The sequence below is a fragment of the Pyrus communis genome, chromosome 8 (assembly GCF_041283825.1).
Source record: "Pyrus communis isolate YQ-2024b chromosome 8, ASM4128382v1, whole genome shotgun sequence".
NCBI lineage: Eukaryota > Viridiplantae > Streptophyta > Magnoliopsida > Rosales > Rosaceae > Pyrus > Pyrus communis.
In genome coordinates, this window is record NC_142572.1 from 11,760,914 (window position 1) to 11,772,712 (window position 11,799).

The following is an 11,799-nucleotide window of genomic DNA, read 5'->3' on the forward strand; positions in this document are numbered from 1 at the left end:
TACTTGTGAATATAAGTGAATAACTCTTACGTGAAACCCCCTTATACTCTAGCATCAAATTCATGCATGCAAATTAAGTGTCGACCCCCAACCCACATACATAAACAAGTTTTAATAACTTAGATAAGCAAATCACATTCAAGACTCAAGAAACAATAACTGGATAGAATCAATTCATATAAAACATATAATCATGGCTTCGAATTCACCTCTAACTAAAAAGAAATTAGTTCCATATGTTCGCAAAACAAAGATAATTAAACTTAAACATTAAAAACAAAGATAGAATACACCTAGAAACACTCCAGGTGGCTCCTCCTTCCTTCCTTACTGCCAACAATGGGGATTTGCGTGAATTTAGGCTCTTAAGGTGTGGTGGATGGTGTGGTGTAAATTTATGGTAGAGGGTGGTCGTTTTTGAGTGTTGTGGCATCAAGTATTTATAGGGTGAAGGGGAGGCACGAATTTGGGCTGAAAAGGAGAGGAATTAGGACTCCAAATCACCAAAGAACAAGGATACTTTCAATTAGATTCCAAGGAGGACAAGGAATGGTCCTTGTGGTAGGTTCTAGAACTTCTAGAAGGGTTACATGTGGCATAAACTTAATGCAAGAAAATAGGGCTTCTAGAACTTGAAATAGGTGTTTAAATGTGTAACTAATCCCCTCTAATTAGCTAGATTTAAGTCCTAACCTGATTTGGATAGGGTAAGATAGGATAATGTTAGAGTGAGGAAAGGATAAGGTTGGTTAGGATAGGATAAGATAAGGTTCGATAAGGTTCCTTATTTCTTGCTATTTCCTTATCTTCCTTGCATTTGGACTTCTTTCTCCAGATTTGTAGCCTTTCCTAGCCCTTCTTGACTTCAATTTCGTCCATCCTCTTTGCTCCATGGTTAAGCTATCCAATCCATGCCCAAAACTGCTCCATTTAGCTTCAAAATGCCCTTTCTTGCTCCTTTTGCCATTAGGACCTAAAAACATACGAAAATAGCTTAAAAGACTAAAATAGATAGTAATTAAGTAACTAAATGCAAGGAAACAACATAACTAAGTAGCATAAATATGCTCCTATCATTTCTTGATCAAAGGCATAGAGCTCCACTTTGCCATCTCCTCTATTTTGTGTCAATGTTTGCTTCAATCTTTTTTGTTTCCGATACACACATACCTTTAAATGATTCCTCAAATGTCGCCCCACCAAGTTTCTTTTTACAATACATGCATATTGCCATCATTTTCCCATCAACAAGTTGTTTGGTGAAATGTTTCCATACCGCACTTCAGAGATTTGAGGTAATACATTCACCTTCAAGTTTTGCAACCCTTTCCTTAGCATCTTCCTTATATCAACCACACTCGGAGTTGCTATATTTTGGGGCTGAGTAGTGTGATTTGGTATTTCTTGGATTTGAATGCTTGGATTCAGATGAGATTCTGGATTAGAATCAATTTGATCAGATTGTTGGGAACAAAATTTTTTTTTAGTCATAGTGGATTCCTACAAACAAAATCAAAAGAATAAAATCCAACAACAAACTAATTAATTAAACAAGAAAGAACCAAATAATTAAACAAGTACACAAGTGTTCAGATATTAAAACAAGTCCATAAATATTGGAAATGCCATGACTTTTAGATTACCTGATCCAAGCAAGAAGGCCAAAAGAAGTGAGACGGTCATTTGATCACGCGGCACAAATCTGCTTGTATAGAAGCAACATAATAGCTAGCTGGAGCAAGAACTCCAACACAGTCGAATACACCGGCGCATTTGACAAAATGATTCCCAAATTGCTGGCTGCAAGTTCAAAACAAGAGCATGTATTTTAGAATACATTATCAGTCAATGTTTTTAGCCAATGCAAAAAGAGTTTCAATGCTTCTTCTTTTTTTTCTTTTTCTAGTTAAGATACGGGCAGAGGCATGCCTATTAATGAAAACAATGGTATGGTAGTTTCAACCCCAAAAAGAGAAGGAAGGTATTTCAACCCCAAAGAAGAGTAATTTGAAGAAAACATACATATTAATGGATTCAAAGACTTGGAGATTTGTTTTAGCCAACGCATGTGGTGGAAAGGTGCTGAGACCTTGCATGACAGCGTGGATTCAAACATTTTTTGTGGCTAATCTAACATCTAATCTAACAAAATCTATCATTTGACAAAAAAAAAAAAAAAAAAAAAAAAAAAGAGGAAAAGGTTGAAGGCTTGAAGCAATATCTGCTGCTACTGTCAATTTGTAAGAGAAAATAAATAGGTTTTTCTTCCCAAAATTGAATATTGAACCATCTTTTCTGACCTTTGAGCTCTTCCAAATTCTATGATTGATTAAAAGCATAAAAAATTTTGGAATAAAGTTGGAGATCTTTGAAGTCTACACACTCAAGACCTGTAGAGTCTCCTAGAATCCCTCAATTGATGGAGTATTAAAGTTGCTAGAGAAAAAATAGGGATTTCATTCTTAGAAAAAAATATTTATATTTTTTTAATTAAGGAATGAAAACGAGGTGGGTTTGGGTATGCGTTCGGGATGGATACCCCTATAACCATAACCAAACTTGAAACCGAACAATTTGCCCAATGGTCACCCATAACCATAAAAAAAAAAAAAACCCAAAATTTGGTACCCAAAACCAAATCGTTCGGATCGGTTACCTGCAGGGATCGGGTTTAATGGGTTAAATTGTCATCCCTACATATATGGAAATGGATGAGTTTGAGGTTGAACTAATTCCCTCTGTACATAAGCTCTTCCGATTTGATCTCTAATACTTGGATCATATTCTGATATCCGAAGTCAAAGCCCAGGATCTCTTGGAAGATTTACTAGTATACTTATGTATTATGATTATGATACCAATGTCATTCCTACATGTGAATGTATTATGATTATGTACAGCCAATTCCAGTTGTATCTCAGAATCAAAGCTTGACAAGCTACCCTTTGGAGTCAAACAAGCAAAATCCTCTAGGTTGAAGCGGTCTGCAAGGCCAAGCTAAGTCGTAGGATCCAAGCAGAGAGACAGCTGCTGGAAAGAACTGCGGAGCTGAAGAGGCTTCTGACCAAGTACAGTGAGATATTGGAGCGCTTTCGTAATGAGGAAAGAAGAGTAAGCGATTTGGGCGCGAAAGTGGCCTATCTTGAAGCTAATTTCGCACAATTTTGTTAGGCCAGGGACGATGCCGAACGTGCACTTGCGGAGAAGCATGGTTCGTGGAACGCTATTGCTCTGTTCTTCAGTCGAAGCCCAAAGAAGCCCAACAAGAAATAAGCCATAAGGAGAAAATGCACATTGAAGTATTTCATCAAGTCATGAAGGACAACACTTCAGAGTTGGTGGAGGTTTGAGCTCTGTTTTAGACAACGGCTAATCAAAAACTCGTAGAAGGATATAATCTAGGATATGCCACAGGCCTGGCAGGTCAGGGATACTGCGACGGGTGGGACGACCATTGAAAGTTGGCTAAAAGTCAGAGTGTAGGACTTTCGAACCTCCATCACTGTCCGCCTTAGTTGTGGAGCTAGAAGCTTCTGAGGAGTCGAAACCAGATTCGAATGTTGGTTCGCCAGATAGAGGCGATGTTGGCAAGGCTCTGGGCATTCTGGACGGACATCCACCGTTGTTTTCCAGGATTCTATCCTTGAGGATGATGCGCTACTCATTGAGTAATCGTAGTCACACTCATTTGTCTAGGAAGGGGGCTTGTGCCTTTTATAATTATTCTGAACAATTTGCCCTTGTCATGGGACTTGGGCTCTTGTACTTGAACATGCTTGCTTCCATTTTTCCTTTCAATTAGAACGAATGATTCAACCCTAAGTGTTTGAGCCTGTCTAGCAGAGCTATTTGGTGTTCTTGCATGATAGGATGCATTTTTGTCTACCGGTGCTTTTAAGCTAACTCCAAAATAGTAAGCTTGCGAGCCCGGGACAGAGCTTGTTGCCCCCCACCCTAAGTAGTGTTGATTCGGAGAAACACTATCTCCTAAACTTAGTATTTATAAAGGTTCCCAACACGATAATCAAAGTACCACCTTGCTCTAATACCAGACTTTTGGCCCATGGAAAAAAAATTTTAAAGGACGGCCAACTTTAAAAATTATAAGATTAAAAGATAATAAGAAAAACTCATATAAAAATAATATTCCTTAGTCTTAATAGGTATTCATAAAACATACTACTAAAATTACAATTTCCTGGACGAGTTTTCATTGTCTAAATTCTAAAATCTTCTCATAATCACACCATTGGTTAATATTATCAGAGATACTTTTCTTGATATATATTACCATGTTGTCATTCATCCACATATTTCCCATTTGGTTTCGAAAACCACTTTTCAATATATTCATAGTAAAAAAAAAAACTCTTTCGACACTAGCAGTGGCAATTAGTAAGATTAGTTCCACTGTCACGAGCAAGAAAATTGTAAACTAAGAGTTAAGAATTACCTAATTGATTTGTTGATTAAGAAAAGAATTTCAAAGATGAAATGGTGAAGGCTTGCTATCTTAGAGTTGGAGATGCCCGATTCTTTCAATAGGAGAAGTTTAAAAGTTTTTTGTTGATGGAGGACAAGTTTAAAAGTTTTTTGTTGATGAAGGAGAAGTTTAAAATTTAATGCTGATTGATTGATTACCTTTTCAATATATAAATTTCCCTAATTTTCTAAATATTATAAATGTATTAAATAATGAAAAACGACACAAAGGTAAGAAATAACTCTACCATATTGGACTCTTCGATCATCTAACAAATAGGGATTAAGTTGTTTAGTGAGCCACAAAGGTCAATGTATAAGAATATAGATTATTAATAAATTGTAATATTAATACATACTATATATTTTAATGGGAATCATTAAAAGTTCACAAGGGTCAAATGTCCACCCTATCTACAAGATGGCTCCGCCTTTGCCTCTTGCCCCAGACTCGCCCTTCGCACTGATGTAGACCAAAAGTGAAGAGTCATTAGGTGAATACCTGGAATGGCCTCCGGGATAATTAAGGTTCTTTTCTTCAATTGGGTCCATCTGCCAAGTCTTTGTGCGTCTGTTCATTCACCTTGCCTATTCGGGGTCTGAAGTTTTTAGATATTGCAACGTGTGACTGAGAAGGGCTACCTTTCCAGTGCGGATTGCGGATTTGTCCTAGTAAATCTTATACGAAAGTTCGTTAGGGACTTAGTTATCTCCTTTGAATGTGGCAAATAATAGTGATCTATTTGACTGGTTAACAAATCAGAATAGTTCTGATGGTGATAACATTTCTAAGCTAAGTAAGGTCTTACTTGTCTATTAGTAAATCTGGAAGAATAATGTGATTTCAATAATGGGAATTTTAATCACGGAAGAACTGTCATACTTGCTTCTTGTTGGGGTCGGATTCCTTGCAGGCAAACAACAGAGGCTCCTTAGTAGGAAAGCCCTAACAGAAAATCAGGTGGTTTCCACCTCGTCCTGGTCGGCTGAAGATTAACTTTGATGGGGATGTAAAAAATTTGAATGCTACAGCGAGGTTTGTCATTAGAGATGAGGAGGGTCAACCTGATATGGTAGGAGCAAAGATGGCTTGGGGCTAATACCATCTCTGTGGCTGAAGCGTTAGCTTTAAGAGATGCTTTGTACATGGCAAAAAGGAAAGGATATAGAAATGTGTATGCAGAAGAAGATTCAAAATTAGTCATTGACGCGGTAACAGGGATCAGCGCAACACCTTGGAAACTTAAAAATATCATTACGGACATCAATTATTTGGTGGTTTCGTTCGAGTCTATATCCTGGAAGCATGTTTTCGTAGAAGAAAACTTTGTGGCGGATGCAGTCATTAGTCTAGGCTTTAAAAGTACAAACTCTTATATTTGGGATGGAATGCAGTCGCTATTCGGACCTATTGTTTGATTGTACTGGTACTAGTTGCAACCGTGCTCACTCGATCTAATCAATTTTAGTTCTTCAGCGAAAAAATCTCTTTGTCAACCAAAAAAAATTTAGCAAAGCCATTTTTTTCTTCAATCACAAAATAAAATCATGGACAATACTTTAATTTTGCACAAATGAAATTTTTACTGTTTTTTTTTTTTCAAACCTCACCCACATGTGATCATAGCAACTCTAATTTGAAGAAAATAAAAAAAACCACATTCTCTCTCACATTTTTCTCCAACTTTCATCAAGTTTCCACAAAAAAAAAAAAACAACTGAAGAAGAAGCAAGGATGGTATGATGAACTCTCTATCCTGGAAATGTTCAAAGGCCTTGTGCATACAACACAATCATGCTGCAACACTCTCTTTCTCTGGCTAAAGGTTCAAAGTTCCATGCAACTGTTCATCCTAGCCAATCGCTCACCTGGTTAACCCTCCGACAAGGAAGCAAAAATTTGATCAAGGATACGACTAGTGATGAATTTATAAATTATTTCTATTTGTTTCGAAAGAATTCGAGGTCTTGCACTCGAAGAAAGAATGCTTTTCAATATTGTATGTATTCTTCTCATTCAGAGATAGATATATTCGTATACAATCCAATTACAATAGGGAAAGAATAATTACAAAGATACACTATAAACTAGGAAACCCGAAATTTTAGGAATCCTAATACAAAGTCAACACTCTCCCTCAAGTTGGTGCATATATGTTACACATGCCCAACTTGTCTAGAAACCTCGAGAACTTGTCACTTGAAACAGCCTTGGTCAGAATGTCCACTACTTGATCTTTGGTCCCGATTAGGGGAACTTCAATTACTTTACCTTCCAACATCTCATTAATAAAGAACCTGTCAACTTCCACATGTTTGGTTCTATCATGTTGCACCGGATTATGAGCAATATCACGAGCAGCTTTATTGTCACAAAATAACTTCATTGGCTGACCATGTTTGACCCCCAAATCTTGTAACAGGAACTTAAGCCACAAAATTTCACATATACCAAGCACCATGGTTCTATACTTGGCTTGTATGCTTGATTTCGCTACTACATTCTGCTTCTTGCTTATCCACATTACTAGATTATCCTCAACAAAGGTGAAATACCTAGATGTCGAGCGTCTATCATCTGTCGAACCTGCCCAATCAACATCTGTATAACCTTCAATTCTGAAATGCTCATTTTTCCTGAACAAAATCCCTTTACTAGGACTTCCTTTCACATAACTCCGTATTCTCATGACTACACTTAAGGCATGTGTTGTTCTCCTAGATTATGCATATATTGATTGACTACAATTAAGGAATAAGCAAGATGCGGCCTAGTATGAGCCAAATACATTAAGCTCCCTACTAGCCTTTGATATCTCCCTTTATCCATTGGTACTTGATTCGGATCAATACCTAACTTCATTCTTTCTGCCAACGGAGTAGTTGCAAGCTTGCATGTGGACAAACCGGTTTCTTCCAACATGTCAAAAATATACTTTCTTTGTGATAGAAATATCCCGAACTTACATCTCGACACCTCAATCCCAAGGAAATATTTTAAAGAACCAAGATCTTTCATTTCGAATTCTATGGGCAAATATTTTTGCCAAGCGGTTCACTCAATTGGATCATTGCCATTCTTGCGTTTCAAGAACAAAGTGTGATCCCAATTACTCTGTTGATATCTGAATGCTCTCATGGACTTGGTAAACTTACCAAACCATGTTCTTAAAGACTTACCTTCAACTAGTACAATGAGTTCCTGAGCCTACACACCTTACGTTTTCGTATGTGTGGATCGTTACACCCTGGTGGAAGGTCCATGTAGATTTCCTCGGTTAGATCTCCATGTAGAAACGCGTTTTTGATGTCGAATTGTTGTAGTGGCCAATCTAAGTTTGCCGCTAAAGACAGTAGAACACAGACCGTATTGATCTTGGCAACTAGTGCAAAGGTATTAGTGTAGTCAATGCCATATTTCTATGTATACCCCTTTGCCACCAACCTCGCTTTAAAGCGATCTACGGTTCCATTTGCTTTGTATTTCACTGTATATACTTATTTGCATCCCATATGTTTCTTGTCAGCTGGCAAGTCCGTTATTTCCCAGGTAGTATTCTTTTTTAACGATCTTAATTCCTCGTTCATCGCTTATTTCGAACGAGAATCTGCTAAGGCCTCTTGCACTCTGTTAGGAATAGATACAGTAGATAATTGATAAACAAATGACTTATTTGATTCAGACAAGTGACAGGTAGACACATAATTGTTTAATGGATACCTCACTCCTAAATCTAAGTTTGGATCACTCATAGAATATTTGTGTTTACACTAAGGATCCACCTCATAAGTGGGTTTAAGGATACCTCAGTTAATACGCTCTAGAAGACGATGAAGTGGTGGTGGAAGACGATTCTGTGTCTTGAATTGGTACATTATTTGAAGGAATAACATGCGTTGGTTGCTGTTCAGTTTCTTTGAAAACCGTGGGCGGCATCTCAATCCGTGGAATCTCTGGCCTAAAAACTGTGGCCTACTTTTTCTCTTGAGACCAAGAGACCATGGGTTTACATGCTACTTCAATGGGCCTAATATGAGCAAATGGCTTCTGTTCACTGGGCTTTTGTTCAGTAGCCTGATGTTCCTCAATTGTCATGGCCTGTTTGTGCAACTCATTTTTGGTCGTAGGATAATAATCAAAGGTTCTAACTTCATTATCTTGAAACTCCCCCTGAAGTGAGGACCCAGAGGAACCAAAATACATTTCTTTTTCATGACAAATTACATCCGAAGTAACAAACATTTTCTTGGTCAGAGGATAATAACAACGGTATCCCTTTTGGGTAGTGGCAAAACCCAAAAACACACAACGGAAGGCTCGAGGCTCAAATTTACTTTGCCATTAAGGAGGATGGAGGTGGACAAAGGCAACACATCCTAGGACCCATGGGGAACAGTTAGGAACCGGTGGACAGCTAGTCTGAGAAATAAGAGCTTGAAGTGGCATGTGGAAGTCGAGAGTACGAGAAGGGAGGAGATTAATGAGATAGGTTGCAGACATGAATGCTTCACCCTAATAATGTAGAGGAAGATGTGCCTCAAGAAGAGAAGCATGAACTACCTTTAACAAGTGTCTATTTTTTTGTTCAGCCACCTCATTTTGTTGGGGGTATACAAGCAAGTGGTCTGGTGAACAATACCATGCATATCAAGGAAAGAACAAAGTTCAGTATTAATATACTCTCCTCCGTTGTTACTTTGAAGAACCTGGATATTCATATTGTATTGCACAGTGACCATTTTATGGAACTTTTGAAAGGCCGAACTAACTTCGCATTTCGACTTCAACTAACTAACCCAAGTCATTCTCGTATAATCGTCAATAAAAGTGATAAACTAGTGAGGTCCACCAAAAGTAGCTCTTTTAAAGAGACCCCATACATCAGAATGCACAATCATAAATGGAACATAACTTTTATTTAAACTTAGAGGAAAAGAAGTTCAATGGCTCTTAGCCATTTGACAAACATCACATTTAAACTGAGAAACATTGTTCTTAACAAATAAACTAGAAAATAACTTATGCAAACAACCAAATGAAGCATGCCTGAGACGATGGTGCCACATCCAAATGTCGGACACTTTATTAGTCTCCCCTCGAGAACCATCAACTAAAAGAGCTTGAGTCAGCAAACCAAACATTGTAAGGCAAGTGTTATTTGGGCAACAGATAACAAATTATAAGTTAAGAAGGGGACCACAAGAACAGTATCAAGTTTCATGGTATCAGAAAGGGAAACAGTGCCTTCCCCAATAACTGGGTCGGCATTACCATTTTCAACATTGACCACGATTTGTGGGGAGGTTTTTAGTGATGGAACCTATCTTGAATCACAAGTTATATGTTCAGTAGCTCTTGAATCAATTATCCATGTATTATTCATAACAAGATTGGAGATATTGAGTGCCTTACCATCATTACATGTTGTAGCAATCATGGCTAATGCTTTGTCTGTTATATGATCTGAATCATTCTTGGTTTCAGCAACGGAGGCTTGAGATTTACTACAACGAGGATCGCGAGACTTATCCCAATTCTCAGGATATCTAATCAGCTCAAAACAATGGCTTCTAGAGTGTCCTATCATACCACAGTGTGGGCATTTACTCAAAAAACGATCCTTGCTTATCTGACCAGTCTGTGTCAACCCTAATTGATACTTTAACCCAGCTCGGTCACACTGATGTGGAAGACCCCACGCCCTTGTTGCCATTGCAGCCAGTTCAGTTTTGTTGACTTCTATCTTCATGGCCTCCTTTGTATCGACTTTACAACAAACATATGCATAAGAAGCCTAAAGTCCAAGCGAGGGAACCTTTCGCAATACTTCTTAATGGACTTGATCAAACATGTCATCCAAACCACCAAGAAACATATAAACTCTTTGTCGCTCAGTCGATTTTTGAAATGTTTTGATGTTGTTCTCACACTCCATGGCCACTTTGCTAAAGTGATCTAACTCTTTAAAAATCTCATTTAGCTCCCCAAAATATGTAGCCAACGATCGTCCGTTCTGGAGTAGGTGTGATGCTTTTTTATTCAAGGAATAAATCCTAGCCTCATCATTCTCGTCAAAATAAGTTGTTTTAAGGCCCAAATTTCTTTCGAATTAGCTAACCAAATGTACCTTGTCATCATCTTCGGCTTCATGGATGACAGCAACCAACTATTAATTTTTTGATCTTCCGAGAACCAATCATCGTATTTTGGACCATCTTCGGCTGACGCCTTGATAGACCCGCGAAGATACCCCATTTTCTTCTTTCCAGCAATATGAATTTGAATGAGAGAAGCCCACAAATCATAGCTCTTCTCATCCAACAACATACCAATGTTGAAACTTAAGTTATTTGATTGCATCATAACAGGAGCAGCAATCTTAGTATCGTCTTTACTAGCCATGGATAAAAAACTTTCACGTTAACAAAAAATTAGGTAGCAAGTAAAGGCAAAAATCTGGGCAGCCTATCACTAGACAACACCAACAAAAGGATATGGGCATCACCAACTAGACAGCAACGACAACTCAAGTCGACGACCAATAGATAACAATAGAAATGTTGCACTTTAAACAAGAATCAAGGTGGCATAGCAACAACACAAAGGTTGCTCACTGATCAGGAATCAGGATGGTGCAACGAATTCCTCAACACGGTTGAGAAGTGGTAGTGCTAATCACGCAACACACCTACCTAATTAGGTTTTTTTTTCTACTTCTTTTTTGACTCAGCTCTTATGCCAAAAAGAAAGAATGATTTGGTACAAACTTCCTATTTAAGTGTGATTGTGTAAATCCTAGGTTAGATTTGATTCTAGTTATTTTACCCTATTATGACATGTATTCCTTGGAAGAGAAGGATTTCTTCTATCCCTTATTACTATAAATAAAGGCACTGCATAGGGGGAATAACACATCCTCTACACAACCCTACAAACATATCTCTCTCGATATTTTCTCTATACCGCTAGCCCCTTCTCCCAGTCAATTAAATATAGGCCACAACACGTTATCAACACGCTCCTACCGCTGCGCTTAGGAATCTGACGTGGAAGTTTTCTGCATTAAACCAATTCATCAATATCATCACGCAATCAGGTTCTTTCAAAACAACAATTTTTATCTTGATATTTTTGCAGCCCTGATAACATGAACATTCACCATAATGCATGAACCAACTTTACGTCTTTCGAATTTTAGATCCTACATAAATTGTGCACGCATTATATTCATAATTGTTGAATTATGTGAATTGATATTGTCATGAATTGCATCATATATCCATCCATGCATTAAATTATATGTTGAATACGCATCA

The 11,799-nt window shown here is 37.8% G+C and overlaps 1 long non-coding RNA gene and 1 pseudogene across 1 annotated transcript; both read right to left on the reverse strand.

Annotated features, from left to right (window-relative positions):
• Nucleotides 1-141: 141 nt before the first annotated feature.
• LOC148695097 (uncharacterized) lies at nt 142-3,962 on the reverse strand. Its single transcript, XR_015965174.1, has 4 exons — nt 2,943-3,962; nt 1,644-1,800; nt 1,171-1,500; nt 142-973 (listed from the first exon to the last, which is right to left on the reverse strand). It is a non-coding gene; the product is annotated as an uncharacterized LOC148695097 (long non-coding RNA).
• A 5,841-nt stretch (nt 3,963-9,803) lies between these two features.
• On the reverse strand, nt 9,804-10,885 carry LOC148695098 (uncharacterized; annotated as a pseudogene).
• Between the last annotated feature and the right edge of the window lie 914 nt (nt 10,886-11,799).